The 25,075-nt window shown below is 43.9% G+C and overlaps 1 long non-coding RNA gene across 1 annotated transcript; it reads left to right on the forward strand.

The window, feature by feature from the left end:
• Positions 1-8,594: 8,594 nt before the first annotated feature.
• On the forward strand, positions 8,595-24,303 carry LOC126958124 (uncharacterized). Its single transcript, XR_007727114.1, has 4 exons — positions 8,595-8,817; positions 12,197-12,286; positions 15,618-15,706; positions 23,988-24,303. It is a non-coding gene; the product is annotated as an uncharacterized LOC126958124 (long non-coding RNA).
• Positions 24,304-25,075: the final 772 nt, after the last annotated feature.

Below are 25,075 nucleotides of genomic sequence, written 5' to 3' on the forward strand. Positions count from 1 at the left end.
ATGTTGCCCAGGTCGGTCTTGAATTCCTGGGCTCAAGTGATTGGCCCACCTCGGCCTCCCAAAGTGCTGGGATTACAGGCGTGAGCCACCGTGCCCAGTCCATCAACACCTTTTCTAATAATAATCTAGAATCCTTCACTGTTGCCCTTGAGAATAGGAAAGTGAAAGGCTTCCTAACTCAGAGACTTATTAGACAGTGAAAGTGAAACAGTCAGCTTCTGGTCATTCAAAATAAACTGAACCTAACCTCTCTTGTTCCAGCCTCTAAATCCCAAGTTTCATAAAGTTTGTTTCTGTTCTCTTACTACTTCCTGTGGATCCTTATTCCCATAGATGTAATCTTGGGCCTGGATGAAATGAAGCATAAAGATGGAGTCAAATACAGAGATTAAGAACTAAGACCAAGAAAAAGGCTCATCCTATAAGATTCCTGCTAAGCACTGCAGAGGTGGGCATGGCATTTCTTTTTCTTTTTTTGAGACGGAGTTTTCCCTCTTGTTGCCCAGGCTGGAGTGCAATGGCACGATCTCGGCTCACTGCAACCTGGCATTTTTAAAGTGTTGATCAGGGTGGACCATTTTTGAGTGTCAATGGCTTGACACTCATGTTGGCCAGGCTGGTCTCTAACTCCTGACTTCAAGTGACTTCAAGTGACTTGCCATCCTTCGCCTCCCCAAAGTGCTAGGGATTACAGGTGTGAGCCACCGTGCCCAGCTTGAAATCTTTAATACTAATAATTCCATTATTCTGTTTGATGTTTGCATACCAGTTGGTGTAAAACACAAAGGTGGCTGCAGATCCAGTTGCTCAGTAGTTCTTAACCTTCAGCTGAGTGGTTGCGAGGTGTTTTCAAGGTACTTCTTTCTCGTATTGCTTTGAGAGAAAGGATAAGGGAACAAAAATAGCAGAATGAGCAATGGAAAAAGGAGGGAGTGGGGTTTTAATCTTGGCCCCCAAGAGGCAGCAAAGGAAAAACAACACAAAGAGAATGAGAAATCCAGACAGTCATTGAAAGGAGAGGGAAACGCCTCAGGAAATGCAAGAGAAAGCAAAGGGTGAGGGGTAGGAAATAGAGACTGAGAGTCCCAAGCATGGGCACTAAAGGGACTGGGGTAGTCTCAGTTGGAGATGGAAGCATTTTCTAGAAAGATTAAAGCCCATTATTACCTTTAGAAACAAAAAGGATTTTGGAAGCAGAGAGCACAGTGGGGTGACTGCCGTGCCTTGGTTCATGAGCTAGATGCCAGCCGAGGTAAAATCCTCAGAGCAGGAGCTGAGAAGGGAAACATCCTCCACATGGGCAGACACATGCTGCAGAGCCTGGGAATCATCCCAATACAGATCCCTTTTAAAAAGCCCACCAAACAGTGCGTGCAGGTACATTTCCAGCAACTGACTAGGGGTTCAGGTTTGCAGCCGAGCTGAGCTGGGAGTCTCGATAGATTCAAATGGACCAAGCCTTTGACCACAAAGGAGAAGAGAAGGCACATTTGTTGAGCACAATAATGCTGTGAAGAGGATGCTCTTACCTCCATTTTGCAAGTGAGCAAAGAGATGGAGTATACAGTGACAATACATTATTCATCCCTGTCCCAAGGTCACACGTGAGAAAGTGTGAAGCTGGGATTCAAACCCCAGCCTTTCTGTCCTCAAGCCTCACCACTTACGTCATGCTGGGCATCGTTTCATTTTTTGAAATCTCACCTAGGGCCAACTTCTTTATATACTTTCGCTGAGCTATAACAGGATCCAGCCATGCGCTTAAGTGTCAGCATGTCAGCATTTCAAAAACCTGCCACTTCCACATGACCCTAACACCTAGAGCTAAAACTGGGCAGGATCTCAGGGCCCAGGCATCTCTTTCCTTTTCTGATGATTTCATGAGGTGTGGGGGCAGGGATCCCTGAGTGGGTAGAGTCCAGATTAGGAAATATTTCCTTAACTGGCCCTAAGGCCTGTGCTTGTATATTTCTTTCTTTATATTCATAGACATTTAAGAAATATAGACCCCAGAAGATGAACACACTCAATAGATTTTCCTTCTGCTATTTGGAGGAATGATGTGGTATGATTGATTTCTATCTTTGTTAAAACATTTAATTACGGCCGGGCGCGGTGGCTCAAGCCTGTAATCCCGGCACTTTGGGAGGCCGAGACGGGCGGATTACGAGGTCAGGAGATCGAGACCTTCCTGGCTAACACGGTGAAACCCCGTCTCTACTAAAAAAAAATACAAAAAACTAGCCGGGCGAGGTGGCGGGCGCCTGTAGCCCCAACTACTCGGGAGGCTGAGGCAGGAGAATGGCGTGAACCCGGGAGGCGGAGCTAGCAGCGAGCTGAGATCCGGCCACTGCACTCCAGCCTGGGCGGCAGAGCGAGACTCCGTCTCAAACAAACAAACAAACAAACATTTAATTACATCTTTCATCTTAAATTATTTGAAAATAGAAGCATTTTTAATAACAATGGCTGTTTAGGGGAAAGTAACTAACATTCACTGTGAGCCTGTTTGTGTCAGGTGCTTTAATCCAGATGATTTCCTTCACTTCTAGGGGGAAGGTATTACTATGCCCACTTCATAGAGGAGGAAACTGAGGTTCAGAGACATGACCAAAATAGTAGGTGGTCAGAGCTGGGATTTGAACCCAAGGACACTTGAATCTTGACTAGGCAACATGTCAGGCTTTAAGAAGGAAGTCTTGGGATTAAAATAGAAAAAACATTTAAGGAGCTTAGGACAATATCTGGGACATAGTAAGCTTTAAATAAATGTTAAGTATTGTTACTGGTGTTACTATTGTTGAAAGATGAGCTGTAAGACCACCTTAAAATGTTTTTTTAAATTTTTTGAGACAGGGTTTGGCTCTGTCATCCAGGCTGAAGTACAGTGGTGCAATCACAGCTCACTGCAGCCTTGACCTCCTGGGCTCAAGCGATCCTCCCACCTCAGCCTCCTGAGTAGCTGGGACTACAGAAGCATGTTGCCATGTCTGACTAATTTTTAAAAAATGTTTTGTAGAGATGGTGTCTCGTTATGTTGCCCAGGTTGGTCTTGAACTCTTGGGCTGAAGTGATCCTCCTGCTTCTGCCTCCCAAAGTGCTAGGATTATAGGTGTATAACCACACCCAACCAAAGACCACATTTTAAAGAGAATCTCTGGTGTATTAATTTTCAACCACATCTGGCAGATGAATGAATACCTGGAGATATGACAGCAATCGTTATTCTGATGGCAACACTGGCAGGTTACATTTACACAATGATTTGGGCTTTGCAGTCTTTCCATGGTGTCCCCATTCCTAGAGGAAACAGACCATCCTGTAGGATTCCAGGAGGCTATTGACTTGTCTTTTGATAGTCAACAGCTGGAAGGAGAGATAGAGGGATTGTATGAGTTCTGAGCGCTGGTGGCAGTTGTAAAAATGCAAGCTCAGGCCTTCCTTGTAATTAGCAGAAAACAGTCATAGGTCAGAGATAAGAAACAGAAGGGCTGAGTCCGTTGTGGGAAGCTTGCCTGGAACCCTCTCTGCTAAAGCATTCCCAAGGTTGGTGGAGAGGATCAGGGTGAGCTTCTTACTGAAGACCTGTCTAAAAGATCAGTGGAACGGCTGATATTTAAGGAATTTTTATCTCCATTTTCCCCCTTGAAGCTTGCTTCATGTGGGCTACTGGTTTGCTATTTCATTTTTCCAGTGTTTAGAAAAATAAGTTACGTTTTGGTGACTATTTCCTTCCTCTGGCCCCTGCTCTTGGCCATGCTGTTTACCTTCCCTGCCTGAGCACCTCCTGCTGGCTCCTCAGGGCTCACTCAAGCATCTTATTTTTCTTTTTTCTTTGACTGTTGCCCAGGCTGGAGTGCAGTGGCACGATCTCGGCTCACTGCAACCTCTGCCTCCCGGGTTCAAGCGATTCTCCTGCCTCAGACTCCTGAGTAGCTGGGATTACAGGTATGCGCCACCATACCCGGCTTTTTTTTTTTTTTTTTTTTTTTTTTTTTTTTTTTGAGATGGAGTCTTGCTCTGTTGCCCAGGCTGGAGTGCAGTGGTGCAATCTCGGCTCACTGCAAGCTCCGCCTCCAAGCCTCACGCCGCTATCCTGCCTCAGCCTCCCGAGTAACTGGGACTACAGAAGCCCACCACCACGCCCGGCTAATTTTTTGTATTTTTATAGAGGCGGGGTTTCACTGTGTTAGCCAGGATGGCCTAGATCTCCTGACCTCGTGATCCGCCTGCCTCGGCCTCCCAAAGTGCTGGGATTACAGGCGTGAGTCACTGCGCCCGGTCCCACACCCAGCTAATTTTTGTATTTTTAGTAGAGGGTCTCACCATGTTGATCAGACTGATGTTGAACCCCTGACCTTGTGATCTGCCTGCCTTGGCCTCCCAAAGTTTTAGGGATTACAGGCATGAGCCACCGCGCCCGGCCTCAAGCATCTTAAGCCTCCCTGAACTGCCTGCTTCTCCTCCTCTCTCTTCCCACTCTGGACTAAGTACCCCCTCTCAAGGAGATCCCGGGCATGCTTCTCTACCTATATCATAGCTCATATTACTTTGAAGTGATCTCTTTCTGCATTGAAAATATTTGGTAAGTGTCTGAATCTCCTTTCGGAGAGGAGTACCTGGGCCTTATACCCTTCACCAACAGAGCAACTGGTATGCAGTAAGTGCTCAGGAAAGAGGAGTCCAATGGAAATGCCTCCAAAACAGAGTGAACCCATCTCTCGGTCCACCATGCAGGCGATAGTCAGAATCACATGACTAAAAACAACCTACATCCAGATTTATTTATTTATTATTTTTAGTGTTCTCTAATTGCGAAATCTTATTTTGAGGGATGAAAAGTCAGAAAGGTGAATATGAAAATCTAGGTATAAATATAGATGAGCTGGGTGCAGTGGCTCACACCTGTAATCTCAGCACTTTGGGAAGCTGAGGCGGGCAGATCACAAGGTCAGGAGTTTGAGACCAGCCTGGCCAATATGATGATACCCTGTCTCTACTAAAAAAACAACGAAAATTAGCTGGCCGTGGGGCAGGCGCCTGTACTCCCAGCTACTTGGGAGGCCGAGGCAGGAGAATCGCTTGAACCCGGGAGGTGGAGGTTGCAGTGAGCAGAGATTGCACCACTGCACTCCAGCCTGGACAATAGAGTGATATTCTGTCTCAAAAAAAAAATCTATATATATAGATAGATATATAAATAGATATAGATAAATGACAAAATGACCTCGGATAATAAGGATGAAAGTTTGGGTGATGTATCTTCTCTTTCCCAGAGATAGACTTCCTTGGACCTGCCTAATGTTGTCACTATTCATTTTATGTCCCTTTAGGTCAACAGCCAGAAATGGAGACAGATGCTAGCTTCCGTAGCAGCAGGCTGCCTCTAGCAATCTTTTTCCAGTTCTAAGCTGGGATCCAAGCCTGTTGTGGGCTACAGTACGCAGGATTTGCACTTCCCTGGCACATGGATCCAATTGGTAGCTGAAATTCCATGTTTATGCAGAAGAACATCTGTAGATTTTGTCTCTAGTACAGCCCAGTTACAGCCAGACTTGGTATTTAAAGAATGAAGCAAAGCAACCACAGAAAGAGATAAAAATGGAAGAACTCTCTGTCTGGAGTCTTTGTAGTTGTTTCAAGTATGAATAGACAGGAAAAGAAAATAGGAAGATAGAGGGTGGGGGTGGGGACAGAGATATGAACATTTATCTACCAGAGCTGGCATATGATCAGTCCTGTGTCAGCTTTGGGGTGGAGAGAACCTAGACCATTTAGATCCAGATAGATGTGGGCTCCTGGCTCTGGCATGCGCATGCTGATGTTGGTATAAGGTTATTCACTGTAACATTGTCTATAGTAGCAAAAGACAGGAAACAACCCTATGCCCACCAATAGAAGACTGCTCCATTAAATTATGGTATGTCCATACAATGGAATACTGTGCAGCTGCAAAATAAAAGAATGAGGAAACTCTTTATGTGCTGGTAATGAAAAGATCTCAAGATATTTTGTTGATCTCAAGTTCTTTATGTGCTGAAAGAAAAAAAAGCAAGGCATGGAACAGTATGCATAGTATGCCATGTTTTGTGTAAAAATGGAGAAAAATAAGACTTTGTACTTTATTAACTGGAATATGCATAAAGAAATGCTAAAAGTATACAAGGAACAAATGCTGGTTACCTGTGTTTGTGGCAAGGAGACAGATGGGGGAAACTGACAATCTGGGGGTCAGTAGACAGGAGACTTCGTATTGTATACCTTTCTACGGTTTTGATTTTTTTTTTTTTTTTTTTTTTGAGCCAGAGTCACGCTCTGTCACCAAGGCTGGAGTGCAGTGGCATGATCTCGGCTCACTGCAACCTCTACCTCCTGGGCTCAAAAGATTCTCCTGCCTCAGCCTCCCCAGTGGCTGGGATTATAGGCACATGCCACCACGCCAGGCTAATTTTTGTATTTTTAATGGAGACGGGGTTTCACCATGTTGGTCATGCTGGTCTCGAACTCCTGACCTCAGGTGATCTGCTCACTTTGGCCTCCCAAAGTGCTGGGATTACAGGCGTGAGCCACCGTGCCTGGCCACCTTTCTACGGTTTTGATTTTTGAATCATATGACTGTATTACCTACTTACAAGCCAAATCAAACAAACAAGCATCATAGCTCTGTCACTGTTACCAGCTGACCCTGGCAAGTTACTTAACATCTTCCAGTCCTACTTTCCACATTAGGGAAATGGGGATATTTATATTTGCCCCACAGGGCTGTGAGGTCACTAAATATCACTGAACAATGGAACATAGAAAGCACTAAACACAGAGCAGGGTGGGGTGCGGGGGAACGGGTGCTCCCAAAGGGTGGGTCATACCCCTTCCCTATAGCAATGCCAGTGTCTCTCAGGCCTGGGCATAATTGTGATGTGTTGGCTAACATTTCTCAAGAAGCACTTCAGGAGCCACTTTCTGCTGCTTGCCTTGTTGTGAATCTGTCCGAGTCCTCACCCCAGTTAAAAATGTCCAGTGACCTTAAGAGTTCAAGCACCTCTGAACACTCCTCTGCTAGGCGGGGCAAGCCTCTAGAAACTTCTGCTTCATTTTCCTGCTTGGTTGATTTCTCCCACTCAGCTCCCCCTGCAGAGTCAACTCCCACTCACCCTCCCAGGGAGCAGTCCACACCTCAGGTACCTCACTGTGACGGAAGCTGCTTCACTGAACACTGAACATTCGGACAGTATTTGGGTCCATTCTGTCTCCATCTCGCCCGATTGCCCTCTCTCAATCAGTTCTCTGGGCTTCAGAATCCTAGTGAAGTCAGAGGACAGTTGCCTCTTATCGGATAACCAAAACCTTCTGCCCCCAGGCAGTCTCCCTTAGGAGGCCACCTGGCATATCCAGCGCTCCCTTGGTAACTGAGGGGCCCCGGGGTGCTCTAACTTCCAGGCTGGCATGTGATCTCCTGCATGCCTGTGTAGAGAGCCCTCAGCGGGGCGGGAGGATGTGAGGAAAGAACACAGTGTTCCGGGCGGAACAAAGCCAGCTGCAAATTTGCTCAGGCCCTTTCATTTCTTCCTTGAAGGGACCAAGTGCAGCCTCTAGCGGCTGCTTCTGGACATGGTCACCAGGGTCAGAACTGTGGAACTTGTGGGACTTGTTCACCTTAAACTGGGCCACAGCTCTGGAGCCCGAGGAGGCAGCAGGACTTGGTGACATGGTTCTCCGAAAACCTTCACCAGGCAGGGTTGTGGTCTGTTCCGCCGGCCCGTGCGTGAGTCAAACTGAACCTGCACCCCACACAGCTCAGGTCCAGGGTTCAGGACCAGGCTGATCTCTGCAGTGAGCTCAGCTTCCTAACCCACAAGGGCGTGCAGAACTCCCCCTTGCTCCTTCCTTTAGCTGCGCCCTTGGCCCTCCCAACCTCCCCACCAGCTCTGTTCCCCTTCCCACCTCAATTGTCATGGGCTGTCTGCAGCGTTGGCAGGGGTTTGCAGCTGTTAGTGGCTGCTTTCCTTGAAGTTCTTCTTTGCACAGATCCTGAGACTTGATATTTGTTGAATGAACAACATCAATGCAATTTGAATACATTGAAAGCAGACCTGAAGTTGAACCGGACCCATTTGCCTTAATCTATTTTCTAGGTTATTTAAAAACTTATGACATCAACTCTTCTTACAAATTTTGGTATTGTGGAATGCTATGTTGGAAATACTAATCAAATAGATCTCTCTTGTTTCATGGAAGACCAGTATAAATTCTCTGTTCCCTAATGAAAACAAAGCCCCCAAACAAAAACACCAAACATTTGAGCTCTCATCGGGTACGTCAAACTATTTCAGGGGCTAGGCACGGCATTTCCTCTAACCCAGAGTGAATCCCTTTAGGGCACTCAAAGGACTGTAGCACAGCATTTACTTTTTTCCACATATTCCTTCAAACTTCTGTTTTGTATATTACCAGCTACTATCCACAGAGAGGCATAAATCCCCTGGAGGAGTCGTATGTGACCCCACGTGATTAACTTTGCATCTGTTTTGCAGCTGTTCACTCTGCGGTTTTATTTTGCCTTTTGGAAAACTCAGAGTAGTGCTTCTCAAATGTTAATGTGCATATGCCAAATCACGTGGGCATCTTGTTAAAATGCAGAGTTTTGAGTTGAGGGTCTGGGGAGGGCTGAGATTGTGCAGTTCTAAGGAGATGCCAGGTGGTGCCAATTCTGCTGCACTGGACACCACACTTAGAGTGGCGAGGTCACTAAATAATAGGAGCGAAAGGATTGTGAGAACACCGACATCAGTGAGAAGGAGGCTGGCTGCAGAGACCATGGTAGGAGGAGTTTTCCTTGGTGATTCTGCTCTTCTCTCCTCGCCCTTTCACTTTCCCTTTCCTTGTAAATATCCTTTACTGTGGTCTTTCTTTGATTAAAGAGAAACTGTGTGAGCAGAGCCAAAGGCCACATTCATCTATGGGTAGCATCTATGCTTCTTCAGGTCATCTGGGCTGGAAGAAAACAAAAAAGTTCTGCAGCCAGTGATAACTGAAACTAGTGAGACTTCTGTAGCCTGTGTGTGCACACCCAGAAACAGACCCAAAGCCAGCGGTTTCAGTTCCCTCAACTTTATTTTACTAATGTGATAGAGAGGCAGCAAACATCTGCAAGGAACCAGAAATCCTTCCTTTACGTGTGCTGCAATCTAAAACAGTTTCTCAACCGTGGCGCCGCTGATGTCTTGGGCTGTCTCATAGTTTGCTGACGGGGAGGCCAAGTGTCCTGTGCATTGCAGGCTGTTTAACAGCATCCCTGGACTCTACCCACGAGATGCCAGCAGCACTCCCAAGCTGTGACAACCCAAAATACCTCCAGACATTGCCAGTGTCAACTTGAGGGGCAAAATTGCCCCCTGGTTGAGAACCACTGGTGTAGGATGGGATAAGGTATAATTTGTCAGTTCTACAGAAAGTCTACCTTCCCTATAGGGGAAGAAAGTTTTTTCTTCATACTTGTGGTAATTTCCAAATGTTTCTGTAATAAACATGTTTTACTTTTATAGTTAGAAACAACTATTTGGAAAAAAAATAAAATATTTTAAGAAGAGTTTCATCATTCTTATGCTAGAAATATATATATCTATACACACACACACACATATACATATATATATATATTTTTTTTTTTTTTGAGACAGAGGCTCCCTCTATCGCCCAGGCTGGAGTGCAGAGGCACGATCTCGGCTCACTGCAACCTCTGCCTCCTGGGTTCAAACAATTCTCCTCCCTCAGCCTTCTGAGTAGCTGGGATTACAGGCGCCTGCCACTGTGCCCAGCTAAGTTTTGTATTTTTAGTAGAGACGGGGTTTCACCATGTTGTCCAGGCTGGTCTGGAACTCCTGACCTCAGGTGTTCTATCCACCTCAGCCTCCCAAAGCGTTAGAATTACAAGTGTGAGCCACCACGCCTGGCCCTTAGTGAACTGGTTCTCAGTGAGACACCACCAAGTGGAATTTCCAGATAAGTGAAGCTAAGGCATGTGGGTTTGTATTCTACGCCTCTTCTAACTAATTCGTTCTGGCTTCTAGAGAAAGAGATCTGAGGTTGTCTACACGCAGCAGGAAAGAACACTGTCTACCATGGGTTTGGGTGTGGGTGGAGGTGCCATTATGCTTGCTGTGGATTCATCTTTTTAAAAACTGAATTGCCATCTTTCCTTGCACCCCAACATTTGGTTTGCTCTCAATAAGGCAGTAGCTGTGGTGTAATGGAAAGCATGTTGGCCTCAGGGTCTGAAGATTTGAGTTGGAATCTCAGCTATGCCACTTACTATGACCTTGAATGAGTGGGTCATTGACTGTCCCCTCCTGAGCTTGGACTATGAGCTATTCATTCCCAGCTCATAAGGTGTGTGTGAGGGTTAGAGGAGATGACAGATGAAAGCATCTACTTAGTACCCGGCTTATGGGGAGTGCTCATTTATGTGCATTTATACAACCCTTATTTATTTATCATCCAATAAGTAGGTAACACAAATTTTGGGGCAGGTAATACGATCCTGTACTGAATACTGAGAAAATTTCTGAAGGTGAAAATAGGGCCCTATACGGGCTTGTTCAGGAGAAAGGAAGCATCCTTTCCTTTGGGCCAAACATCCTCTCGAAGTGAAGGTATATTTAGAAGCCTTCAAACTGGCTTCCTGCACTAAGGGAAGAAATATTTGCATTTGTAGAGATGACTCATTAGGGAAGCTCTAATAAGTTCTCAAAGTGTGGTTCCTTGACCTGCAGCATCAGGATTACGTAAGAACTTGTCAGGAATGAAATGACAAGGCCATTGGCCAGGCGCGGTGGCTCATGCCTGTAATCCCAGCACTTTGGGAGGCCAAGATGCGCGGATTACGAGGTCAGGAGATAGAGACCATCCCGGCTAACACGGTGAAACCCCGTCTCTACTAAAAATACAAAAAATTAGCCGGGCGTGGTGGTGGGCGCCTGTAGTACCAGCTACTCGGGAGGCTGAGGCAGGAGAATGGCATAAACCTGGGAGGCGGAGCTTGCAGTGAGCTAAGATCTGGCCACTGCACCCCAGCCTGGGCAACAGAGCCAGACTCCGTCTCAAAAAAAAAAAAAAAAAAAAAGAAATGACAAGGCCAGCCCCTAAAACTCAATCGATTTGTAGGTAAAATACTCAGGCCCTCGCTCATAGGCTTGGTTCTTACAAACTTCAGATGCTTTTAATCCATAGCAGAGAAGAAACAGCATATAAGAAGTGAAGTGGAGCTATTAGAAGGTAGACCAATAAAGGCAGAGATAAGATGGCAATCGATGGAGAAAATTCAAATACTAAGTCCAGCCTTAAGCTCTTTAAATGTAGGGTAAACAGTAACATACTTCCTCAATAGCCTATGATCGTTACTTAATATTCTAAAGGGAGTATCTGTAGTGCTGGCCTAGAATCATCAAGAAAAACTTAAACCATGTTTTTGTGTTCGGTTTAAAGTGGTAGGATGGTATAGATTTCAGAAAGTTTTTTTTTTTTTTTTTTTTTTTTAAGACAGAGATTTGCTTTTCTTGCTCGGGTTGGACTGCAATGGTGCAGTCTCGGCTCACTGCATCTTCCGCCTCCCGGGTTTAAGTGATTCTCTTGTCTCAGCCTCCCGAGTAGCTGAGATTACAGGTGTGTGCCACCACGCTCAGCTATTTTTTGTATTTTTAGTAGAGATGGGGTCTCACCGTGTGGGTCAGGTTGGTCTCAAACTCCTGACCTCAGGTGATCTGCCTGCCTCAGCCTCCCAAAGTGCTGGGATTACAGGCGTGAGCCACTGCGGTTGGCCAGAAGACTTTTTTTAAAATAAAAAATATACTTCAAATAACATTTGAGTACGTTAAGGAGTTAGCTTTACTTATTTGGGAATTTTACTTCGTGGCATGCTTCCTTCCCCAAAGAAACTGATCAATGAGGCATCACTGTAACTTGTTGAGGTCAAGAACCATTCCCCATGCTTTTACCCACTCCTGTTTGACCACACTGTAAGAACTCAATAAATATGTGTTGCTGATTAAGCTTCCCTCTAGGCATGGGGATAAAAATGGGGTAAACTCAATTGTTTTGCAGTTGTCATGCTGTTGCCACCATGCTCAATTATTGCTTTGATCTTCAAAGCCCAATGTTCCCTGCTGATTTCTGTATTGTTTTCTTCTTTTCTTGTTTGCAGAAAATGAAATCTATGCATGGAGTGCAACCTTGCTGAGAATATTTGTTTCCTTTCTATATTGTCTCTCCATGGCCTGCTCGTTCCCTTCAGGTACTAATCATAATTATAGCTTTTCAAGATTCAGTGAATTTCATCATTCCTTGTTACCAGTTATGAAAATCACTGATTGTTTCAAGGATTGGTTATTTGTCGAGATGACTTATTAGGGAAGCCCTAATGAATTCTCAGAGCATGGTCCCTGGACCAGCAGCATTAGAATCACCTGGGAGCTTGTCAGAAATGCAAATTTTCAGGCCCCACTCAGACCTGCTGAATTAGAAACACAAGGAATGGGGCCCGGAAATCTTGGTTAACAAGACTGCCAGGTGATTCTGATGCCTGTTCAAGTTTGAGGTTGGCTGTTCTGGAGTACCGTCCTTTATCTCACCCCTTATTGTACCACAGGAAGTGGGTGGGGGTGGGGGAGACAAGTAGTCCTCAGTTCAGAACATTTGGAATATAAACCAACAGAGATAACTAAGCTTAGCAGAAACAACACAGGCTGAGATAAACCTCGGCTTAAATTCTGGCTCTGCCTACATGTCTTTGAGCATAGCATTAATACACCCTAAATGTCATTAACCATTTTGTGACTCAGTGTCCTTAATACTTTGCAGAAGCTAAATGTTAGGTCTCTTGCCCTTACATTGTTTAGGCACTAGAAGTGTTTCCACTTGGAAAAATGTGTCTTCCTGTGAAAACCACATTTAGTGCCCAGAACCAAATGTATCTGAAATACTAACTTGGCATTATACTTCAGGTATATTATGAGTTAAAAACACACTTAACAGGCTTTTGTATGCTAGCTTGGGAACTTTATTATCCATTTATTTAATCATTTAGCCATGCCTTTTAAAAAAGCACAATACAATTTCCCTATGGGGAAATATATTCCAAGTTCCAAAAATGTAATTTACGTATAACTTCTGTTCATTGGATGTCTCTATGCATCCGTTGTATCTTTAATGTAATCCAGATAGTCAAACTCAAGGAGCAGGGATTTGGAAGCTCCACACAATTAGTATCTTTCCTCAAAACTAGTAAATAGTCTTTGTAACTAAGTAAAACTCAAAAGTTGTGACTTGTTTTCAGTACTGACTATGCTCAACTGAAAAGGAATAATAAGACAGTAGGGCAAACCTGGGCTGACTGAGGCATAGAAGAAAATGGAAACACAGAGTTTGGGCACCTGTTTGGCCATGAAGCCACATCCATTGTCTGCAGGGTAAGTTCTCACTGAGCCTCCTAGCACCTTAGCCACCACATCATAAGGTGACTTCAATGCTATAATTCAAGGGCAAGAGCTCTAGACTTTTGAAATGAACCACTCATATTTTTTTTTCTAAAAGGAAATGCACAAATTGTGAAAAGAGAGCTCAGCTTTTGTTCTAGATCTGTAAGTTTTCTCCTCTTTAAAATTGGCCTGAGCCAGGCGTGGTCCCAGCTAGTCGGGAGGGACCTGTAGTCCCAGCTAGTCGGGAGGCTGAGGCAGGAGGATGGCTTGAGCCCAGGAGTTTCAGGCTGCAGTGAGCTGTGATCACACGGCTGCACTCCAGCCTGGGTGACAGAGCAAGATGTTGTCTCTAACAACAACAACAACAAAATTGGTCTGTGAAAATTTAAATAAAGACTGCCAATTTGTGTGAAGCAGTGTGGTATAGTAGGTAGCATGTGCCTGAGGGGCAGAGGTCTGAGTAACCCTGGCCTTATTTCTTGCATATAATCTGATTTTCTTTTTCTTTTTTTTTTTTTGAGATGGAGTCTCGCTCTGTTGACCAAGCTGGAGTGCAGTAGTGTGACCTCCACCTCCTCGGTTCAAGCCATTCTCCTGCCCCAGGCGCCAGAGTAGCTGGGACTACAGGTGTGAGCCACCACGCCCAGCTAACTTTTTTTTTTTTTTTTTGAAACCGAGTCTCACTCTGTCCCCCAGGTTGGAGTGCAATGGCACAATCTTGGCTCACTGCAAGCTCCGCCTCCCAGGTTCACGCCATTCTCCTGCCTCAGTCTCCCAAGAAACTGGGACTACAGGTGCCCACCACCACGCCCGGCTAATTTTTTGTATTTTTAGTAGAGACAGGGTTTCACCGTGTTAGCCAGGATGGTCTCGAACTCCTGACCTCAGGTGACCCACCCACCCCCCTCCCCCGCCTCAGCCTCCCAAAGTGCTGGGATTACAGGTGTGAGCTATCGCGCCTGGCATGATCTGATCTTTGACAAGTGATGCAACCTCTTTCAGCCTAAGTTTTCACATCTGTAAAGGGGTAATAATAATACTAATGATACTCAACCTTCCTAATTCTCAGGGCTATTGTTGTAAGGAACAAATAAGACGATGTATATGAATATCTTAACCAGTCTATGCGGACACAGAATATTGATCTAGGAAAAAAACCTAGAAAGTCATCAAGTGGAGCTTTTTTGACCACAGGGGGCTCTTCTGATAGCAGAATGAACAGGAAGTAACCACAGATGGAATGGACTTGCATAATGAGAGAGATTTTTCCAGCCAATATTTAACCCTTTTTCCTGCTTACAGCCAATGACTCTCAATAGCTGGAGAAGGTGTTCATGTATGTTTCTCACAGGTGGTTTTAGGGGAGTTTCTGCAGAGGGCATTTGTGTGGAACTTTTCAACAGTTAGTGAGAATAAATTAGGGCAGTAGAAATACAGTTGAAGAATCTGAACTTGAAAAACTGTAAACGGCAAAGCCATACAAAAGTGAACCTAGTGAAACAGTAAAATTATGTTTGTCCTGTCACTCATGACTGCCCTTGCCCGTCCAGAGGTCTGAAGTTTTAGTCTCTGAAGGGATCAAACAGAGAAGCCTCTGGATGGGATACTTGAGACTTATTTGTCTCACGTGTGAGCACAATACCAGTGAATGCCATGCCAAAAACAGGGATTGAATGGCTATATGCACACTCAATTCAGAATGGAGGCCGGGTGTGGTGGCTCATGCCTGTAATCCCAGCACTTTGGGAGGGCAGATCTCTTGAGGCCAGGAGTTGGAAACCAGCCTGGCCAACATGGCAAAACTCTGTCTCTACTAAAAATACAAAACTTAGTTGGGTGTGGTGGGACATACCTGTAATCACAGCTACTTGGGAGGCTGAGACATGAAAATCATTTAAGCCTGGTGGGTGGAGGTTGCATTGAGCTGAGATTGTACCACTGCACTCCATTCTGGGTGACAGAGGGAGATTCTGTCTTAAAAAAAAAAAATCCAGAATGAAGGGACTCATTGTCTTGTTCCTCCAACAAGAACATTAGTACCAAGGACATTATCTCTAGGCAGGAGGATAGAAGGCTTTTCTTTAAGAAATTGACAAGATCAAGAAATAAATGCCTGAATATACTGACATCAGTGTTTTATCCCAACAGGTACCATCTATACAATCCTAGAATGAAGTTCAAAGTCAACAAAGCTCATCATGTGCTCAGAGTTTCAAATCAGGTTTTCTTCTCTACTGGTTAGTATAAGTAGATGGCCAAGAAGTACTAGTTATCTGAGAAAGTCTCTAACATGATAGGTTGGAATGAAACAAGCAAAAAACCCACAACAGCTTAGAGAATACACAGGCAAGACAGGGAGAAAATGAAGTAATAGAAAATAACCTATTATTAAAACCCTCAGAAAGAAAGGAAAGGATACTCCATCTATGGAAAAAAAATCAAGATGCTATCTATAAAAAGAAATATTTGGAGGACAAAAATGTGCTTCTGGAAATTAAAAACTTGATACTAGAAACTAGAAACTCAGTAGAAGAAAACGAAATCACCTGGAAAGTAGAATAAAAAATATAGAAATAGAAACTAAGCTAAAAGCGTAAGAATGTTAAAGGATCAGGAGATCTAATATCTGAATAATGTGAGTTTCCAGAGTGAAAGAACAGAGAACACAAAGAGGAGGAAATCATCAAAGAAATAGTTCAAGAAAATTTCTCTGCATTAAAAGACACGAGTTGTCAGATTGGAAGGGTCTGTTGAATTTACAACAAAATGAGTAAAGACAGATTTACAACAATGCCCATATTGTGAAGTTTCAGAACACTGGGAACAAATAAGTTTCTACAACCTTCCAAAGGAAAAAAAAATCATTTTTTTGTATTTATCATACAAAGGATTGGTAACAAAAGTGGCTTTGAACTTTTGAGTCACAACCTTGAAGACAAGAAAATAAGAGCAGTGCCTTCAAAATTCTGAAGGAAAATTATTTCCATTCTAGATTTCTATACATAAACTATCACTTCAATTTGAGAGGTGGAAAACTACATTTTCAGATGTGTAAAATCTGTAAAACTGGGTCTTATGCAACCTTTCTTAAGAGGAATTAGGAGATCCAGTTAGAAGAGAGTCCCCTGGAGGATGAGGAGATCCCAGAATGAGAGTTGTGCCAGTGGTGCAGATTAGAGGAGTTGACTAGAGAGACAGACTGAGTGCTGTCATCAACAATTCCTCTGCTGACATTTACTTTTTTTTCAACTTTAGGAAAGCATGCCTGGGTTTCATACTAGCTTCTAATCTTGTCTTGACCACATATTGATGAAATTCCTACATCACTGCTGCTTAGACCTTCTAAGGTCATTTATTTCACCCCACAGATTTTTTCTGTTTTCATTGACTCCTGAAGGCTAGTTGGCAAGGACTGAGGTCAGGTTACGGCAGGTTTAGAAGAAGAAAATACTCAATTCAGAGTATAGTCCATCCATTCAGAATGCTAGACATCCTTTGCCTGGCCCACAGGACAGTCCTATCTGATGGCCCAATTGTGGCAAGCCCTATGTTACTGAGGACTCACTGGTATGCCTGGCCCTACGACTTCACTGGAAGGGGCTCTCATAAACATTCAGGGCAGCTGGAGACAAAGTGTGACCTCTTCAGCTTTTCTTTTCTTGGAAGCCTTCATCTAAAAGTTGTGATATTATCTGGGTTTTGTTGTTGTTGTTGTTTGTTTGTTTGTTTGTTTAGACGGAGTCTCTCTCTGTCGCCCAGGCTGGAGTGCAGTGGAGGGATCTCGGCTCACTGCAACCTCTGCCTCCCGGGATCATGGCATTCTCCTACCTCAGCCTCCCGAGTAGCTGGGATTACAGGCGCCTGCCACCATGCCCGGCTATTTTTTTTTTTTTTTGTAGTTTTAGTAGAGATGGGGTTTCAACGTGTTAGCCGGGGTGGTCTCCATCTCCTGACCTCCTCATCCGCCCACCTGGGTCTTCCAAATTGTTGGGATTACAGGCATGAGCCACTGCGCCCGGCCGATATTATCTGTTCTGTACAGGGCTAGGGTTGTGCTGACTACTGAGTTTTTCAAAATGAAACAATTATTTCTTAGGGGTACATACATTTGTGCTACAACTTAATAAAATGCAAAGGAATGCGTAGCATTAAAGTCAGAATAGCGGTTAATTCTCTGGGGAGTGAGGGAGACCAGAGTGCAATTCGGGAAGGGCAGGGAGTGCACTTTAAAATGACTTGTAATGTATTAATATTTTTCAGCCTAGGTGGTGGGTACATCGTTGTGTAATTCTTACTATTTTGAAAGTGTAGGTTGGGCCTGGTGGCTCACGCCTGTAATGCCAGCATTTTGGGAGGCCGGGGAGGGCAGATCGCTTGAGCTCAGGTGTTTGAGACCAGCCTGAGCAACATGGTGAAATCCCATCTCTATAAAAAAATGCAAAAATTAGCTGTGTGTGGTGGCAAGTGCCTGTAGTCCCAGCTACTTGGGAGGCTGAGGTGGGAGGGTCACTTGAGCCCAGGAAGTTGAGGCTGCAAGTGAGCCAAGGTTACATCACTGCACTGCAGCCTGGGCAACTAAATGAGACACTGTCTCAAATAAAAGTGTACACATACATTTTATACATTCTTCTCTATATTGTAACACAATTTAAAAAAATTTTTTTAAATTTTTATGGATACATAATAGTTGCATGTATTTATGGCGATACATGTGATATTTGGATACAATCATGTAATGTGTAATGATCAAATCAGGGTAATTGGAATATCCATTACTTCAAACATTTATCATTTCTTTGTGTTAGGAACATTCCAATTCTACTCTTTCATTGATTTTGAAATATGAAATAATTATTGTTAACTATTGTTTCCTTATTGTTATGTCAAATACTAGATCTCATTTTTTTTACCTAACTGTATTTTTTACCCATTGACCAACTCCTCTTTGTCCCTGACCCCACTACCCTTCCCAGCCTCTGGTAACCATCCTTCTACTCTCTATCTCCAAGAGTTCAATTTTTTTTCTGCTCCCCCATATGAGTGATAACGTGATATTTGTCTTTTTGTGCCTGGCTTATCTCACTTAACATAATGTCCTCCAGTTCCATCCATGTTGTTGCAAATGACAGGATCTCATTCTTTTTTCATGGCCAAATAATATTCCATTGTGTATGTGTATCACATTTTAAAATCCATTCATTTGTTGGTGAACATTTAGGTTGATTCTCTACCTTCGCTGTGAATAGTGCTGCCATAAACATGAGTGCAGATAAGAGTGCATAAGAGAGTGGATATCTCTTCAATATACTGATTTCCTTTCTTTTGGGTATGTATCCAACAGTGGGATTGCTGGATCATATGGTAATTCTATTTTTAGATTTTTTGTGAACCTTCATGCTGCTCTCCACCTTGTCTGTACTAATTTGTATTCTCACCACCAGTGAGAAAGGGTTCCCCTTTCTCCACATCCTTGCCAACTTTCGTTACTGTCTGCCTTTTGGATAAGAGCTATATTAACTGGGGCGAGATGATATCTCATTGTAGTTTTGATATGCATTTCTGTTATGAGTAAGGAGACTAAGGATTTTTTCATATAACTGTTGGTCATTTATATGTCATTTTTTGAGACAGAGTCTTGCTCTGTTGCCCAGGCTGGAGTGCAGTGGCACGATCTCGGCTCACTGCAACCTCCGCCTCCCAGGTTCAGGCAATTCTCCTGCCTCAGCCTCCCGAGTAGCTGGGATTACAGGCACGTGCCACCACACCCAGCTAATTTTTGTATTTTTAGTAGAGATGGGGATTTTGCCATATTGGCCAGGCTGGTCTTGAGCCCCTGACCTCAAGCAATCTGCCCGCTCCGACCTGCTAAAGTGCTGGGATTACAGGCATGAGCCACTGTGCCTGGCCTCATTTTGTATGTCTTCTTTTGAGAGATATCTATTCAGATCCTTTGCCCATTTTTAAATCGGATTTTTCTTTTTTTGGTGTAGAGTTGTTTGAGCTCCTTATATATTGTGGTTATTAATCCCTTGTCAGATGGGCAGTTTGCAGATATTTTCTCCCCTCTGTGAGTTGTCTCTTCACTTTGTTGATTGTTTCTTTTGCTGTGCAGAAACTTTTTAGCTTGAGATGTTCCCAGTTGTCTATTTTTGCTTTGGTCGCCTGTGCTTTTAAGGTCCTTCTCAGGAAACATTCGCTCAGGGCAATGTCCTGGAACATTTCCCCAGTGTTTTCTTTTAGTAGTTTTATGGCTTCAGGTCTTAGATGTAAGTCTTTAATCCATTTTGATTTGATTTTTTTTTTTTTGAGACTGAGTTTCACTCTTATTGCCCAGGCTGGAATGCAATGGCATGATCTCAGCTCACCACAACCTCTGCCTCCTGGGTTCAAGCGATTCTCCTGCCTCAGCCTCCCACGTAGCTAGGATTACAGGCATGTGCCACCATGCCAGGCTAGTTTTGTAGCTTTAGTAGAGACAGGCTTTCTCCATGTTGGTCAGGCTGGTCTCGAACTCCCAACCTCAGGTGATCCTCCCGCCTCGGCCTCCCAAAGTACTGGGATTCCGGTGGGAGCCACCGCAATCGGCCGATTTGATTTTTATATACGGTGAGAGATAGGGGTCTAGTTTCATTCTTCTGCATATGGATATCTAGTCATAGTAGAGTTTTGAAATACAAATGGACCCAAAGTTATGCAGCAGATGGGGGGATTCCTAGAGTGGATGCTTGAGTTATGTTGAGCCCCAAACCCTAAGGCTTAAGATAGAATTATTCTGGTTCTGATAGGGGCGAGGAAACTCCCAATTCCTCAGTATTAAATTCTCCTAGGAAGCTGTTTTCTGACTTGCAGTGGCCTGTTCTGCAAGGACCGAGTCACGAGAAACATCAAGAAAGATGTGGTTAGTTCTTTTCCAACTGCTGGACTGCTGGAATATTCTCTGCCTTGATTCAGATGTTACTGGAGTGGGAGGGAAGCCCCTAATTATAGTCAGTGACTGACTCATATCCATACTTTGCTCATGGTTATTTCTTCAGAGAAGAATATATGTGGTATTTTTGCCTACTGAGTGCGCATGTGTGTGTTGTTTATCATCTCTCCACAATGTCTTTACATGACCTTTAGCTGTAGGGTTGGGCCTTCCTAGGAGCTCTTAAGTCAGCCCCAGCTGTGCACACTGCTGCTGGATTGCTTTCACAGGCACACCCAGAATGTGGGTGTGGCTTTGAAATATACAGCTCTCTGGGGTGTCATTTCACACTACCTGCTGTGGTCAGTAGTAACTGAACAGGATCTGGAACCACACCTGCTCCTAGGAACTAGTCAGGACTCCCTAGGTTACAAGAAGCAGAAGCCCAATGCACAGATTTAAATGCAGAAAAAACATACTGGCATACTTAACTGCACAGCATTGGAGGAGATTCAGGTACAGCTGGATCCAGGCCCCCACAGGATCACTGGAAGCTATTTCTATCTGCTTTCTTCTGTATTGGCTTCTTTTCAGGTGCACTCTCCCCCATCTGGTGACCTGGGGCAGTTACAGTCTTGTATTAACATTTTACTTGCTTATTAACTCCAGCAGTTTTTATATGCTGAGTTCTTTTTGAATTCTCTGTCTCTCAATAATTCGTATGGAGACTTTTAATGGTCCAGTTAGGGCTACGTAACCATCTCTGAAGCAATCGCATTGGCTAGGGCGATAGAGTGGTCTCACCAAGAGGACACACATGCCCACCCCATTTCTGAGGGAGGGGCTTAGATCCACATGACATGGATTGAGAAAAGAAAGGTAGTTTTTGTTATAACAACTATTTGTACATACAAACTTCTCTGGAGTGAATTTTAGTTAACTAATTTTTGAATACAGTGATGTTTGAAATGATAGATTATAAATCTAGTTTGTGAACACCGTCTTCCTCCCTAGCCATATTTTATGAATTTCCACACTTAATGAAAACATGCTTTAAAAACATAGAAATTTTCAATTCAAATGAGTAAGAAAGTTTCTGTGCTGGGTGTGGTGGCTCATGCCTGTAATCCCAGAACTTTGGGAGGCTGAGGTGGGCAGATCACTTGAGGTCAGGAGTTTGCGACCAGCATAGACAACATGGTGAAACCTTGTCTCTACTAAAAATACAAAAATTAGCTGGGCATGGTGGTGGGAGCCTGTAATTCCAGCTACCTGGAAGACTGAGGCAGAAGAATCACTTGAACCTGGGAGGCAGAGGTTGCACTTACCCAAGATCCTGCCACTACACTCCAGCCTGGGCGACAGAGCAAGACTCTGTCTCAAAAAAAAAAAAAAAAAAAAAATATATATATATATATATACACACACACACACACACACATACATATATATATTAATAAAGCAATTGGGCAGCAACAGAGCTCTTTTTTTTTTTTTGAGACAGAGTCTCTCCCTGTCACCCAGGCTGGAGTGCAGGGGTGCAATCTCGGTTCACTGCAAGCTCTGCCTCCCAGGTTCACGCCATTCTCCTGCCTCAGCCTCCCCAGTAACTGGGACTACAGGTGCCCGCCACCATGCCCGGCTAATTTTTTATTTGTATTTTTAGTAGAGGCAGGGTTTCCCTGTGTTAGTCAGGATGGTCTTGATCTCCTGACCTCATGATCTGCCTGCCTCGGCCTCCCAAAGTGCTGGAATTACAGGCGTGAGCCACCGCGCCCGGCCACAGCAGAGCTCTTATGTCTTTCTATTGAATGGAAGAAAAACTCAACAGAAGAAATCTACTGCTTCTGACAGATCTTAGGGTATAATTTATTCAGACTTGGGGCCTTGAGTTCAATTTGATTCATTGAAAGCTCAGGACACATTTTGGTTTGGTTTAAAGGCTTGCCCATTTAGTTTTCTTACTGAAGGGATTTCTAACCCAGTGCCTGGAAAAAGAAAGTGTTTCTAGAATGAAGGAGTTTGCTGCAAATGTTCTCTCTTATTAAAGGAATACTCGCATTTCTGACTTCATATTTCCCCGTCTCTGAGGGGACTTGTATTCTCTTTCATTGCGCAGGGGTAAGATGCATTTTGGAGATGCATTGCTTGATTGTAACTTCTAGCTCTGTTTCTCTGACTGTGACTTCGTCAGAAAGCTAGTCACTCAGTGCCTTTCTATGCTTCCATTCCCTCATCTGTAAAAACCTACATAGGATAACCTACTTAGGATGGTGCCTGGCACATAGTAAGCCCTTTATGGGTGTTTGCTACCAGTATTGTTATTTCATGAGCTCTCAAAGCACACAACCACAGGCCTGTTTTACTTCTGGTTGAGATGAAGCTTGGAGGGCAGAGGGCAGATGCCTGAAGCTAAGCAGCTTATTAAAAGTAGAAAGAAATAGATGAGAGGAAACCAAAGTGCTTTTCTCTTTAGATACTTATCAAAGCATGCTTCGCTGCAGACTGTGGGCTTGGGTATGGCCAGAGATCAAAGGCCCTCTTATGTGCAGTGACATTTCTGAGCACAGGGCTGAGTTATAAAACCCTTGAATGGAAGGTTTTGGCACTTGGAACACGGCTTGGGCTAGAAGGGCAGGGTTTTTATAGAGGCGATTCATGGAACTGCTTATGCTGGTGAAGAACCCAGACTGTTATGACTCACTTGTCTCTTTATTGCTTTGGACCAAGAACTGTTGTTTCCTTTTAAGTCCCTCTGTAGGAGCTGAGCTACAGACTAGGGCCAAGATAACCCGTTCAGGAAGACAGAGTGGCTTCAGTGAGTGTGAACGGGAATACTGCCTTGTTGGGCTCTGGGTCAAGTATCCTGGACAAGCAGAATAAGGATTTTATTTTACCAGGGTAGAATTGCTTTTGGAAACTGGCAGCATCCTTAAAATCTTAAACTTCAGATAAGCTTTCCTTTTGTCTGTCTGCCATTTTCATTCTCTGAAAGCCCAAGCTAAAATTGATGGTGTGACAAATAGAGGACAGAAGAATGACTTTGGAAAGTAGAAATTAATGTGTCTGGGCTGCTACATATAGAAGTAGGGATAGCAAAAGGGGTCATTTGGAGTCCAGTTTTCCTGAGGTCCTGCTGGGTCTCCTGGGAAAAACTGAAAGGGACTTTTGGCCTGATGGTGAGGCCTCGTGCGGTAGGCAGACTTCTAAGATATATCTCAGTGCTCTCCAACTCCTGGTCCTTACCTCTTCAGGTAAGCTCCTCGCCTTGTGTTCAGGCCAGACCTATTGACCTTTGGATACCTTTGTGAGTTTGGAACTTATTGTGAAGTAGCAGATCATCCAGATTTCAAGAAGACGGTGGTTCTTGGTCCCTGAGGGATCCTAGGTAATGTTATGGTCTCCAATACAGTGCCTGGCAGTTATTCCAAGACATTTGAGAAAGGATGCTAAAGCCAAGAGCGCCAGGATTTCTTTGGGACTCCTAATTGAAGCTGAAGTCACTGGTTGGGAGAAAATCTCCTCCTTGGTGAACAGGAGCAGGAAGTATGAAGTGTGGGGAAAGACAGAGGCAAATCCAAGTCTTTATTTATTTATAATTCTGGTTTCAGAATGGGGCTACCACATGGTCAGGAGGAAGAGACTCACAAAGAAAGATGAAGGTTGCAGAGAGGTGCTGTGGAAATAGCACATGCTGAAGGAGTCTTCTAAGCAGCCCAGAGGCGATGACATACCAGTGTCAGCAGAGGAGGAGAACCACGCTTCAGTATAACAAAAACTTCAGTGAATCATGCTCGATGTGGAAAAGTTGAATAGACATGGCTAAGGATAAAAGAAAAAAAATACACATAATCTCACTACCCAGAGAGAAGCAATGTTGATATATTTCTCTTCTTCAATGAATATTTACATATTGTTGATATTTTACTGTCTGTGCAATTTTGCTTTAATTAAACATTTAAATTATGAAATAATTCAAACATACCAAAACAATATGTCACCAAGTGTGGCAGTTTGGACTAAGATGGGTGGCAAATAGAATGAGTTCCCCTTCATTCCAGGCAATAACTTTGGCTTAGACGAGAAAGACATTTATTTTTCTCTCACCTAAACTATGTCTGTAGATGGTCAGTCCAGGGCTGGTTTGGCAGTTCTGCATCATCATCACTGGGGATATAACTTCCAACTCTCTGGTGTGCCATTCCTGGGATGCCTTTGTGTTTGCAAGATGGTTGTTGGAACTCCAGAAATCTCACCCACATCCTACCCCACAGGAAATCCTCTTACTCTCTAAAGAAACTCCCAAGAATGTTTATGCCACACTTTCATTCATATCTTGTGGGCTAAAATGTAGTAACATGGCCACATCTAATTGCATGATAGGTGGGAAATGAAATTTTAATTCAAGATGATGTGACCAGCTAAAAATTATTTGCCAGGCCATGGAGCCATCAACCAGATTTAACATACGATATCACTTCGCTAATTTGGATCTCTTCAAAAAATTTTTAAATTAAGAAATGAAGAGTTAGGCCAGATGTGGTGGCTCATGCCTGTAATCCCAGAACTTTGGGAGGCTGAGAGGGGTAGATCGCTTGAGCCCAGGAGTTTGATACCAGCCTGGGCAACATAACAAAACCCCGTCTCTACTAAAAATGCAAGAAATTAGCCAGGTGTGGTGGCACGTGTCTGTAATCCC

Source organism: Macaca thibetana, chromosome 7, assembly GCF_024542745.1.
Source record: "Macaca thibetana thibetana isolate TM-01 chromosome 7, ASM2454274v1, whole genome shotgun sequence".
In the NCBI taxonomy this organism is placed as follows: Eukaryota; Metazoa; Chordata; class Mammalia; order Primates; family Cercopithecidae; genus Macaca; species Macaca thibetana.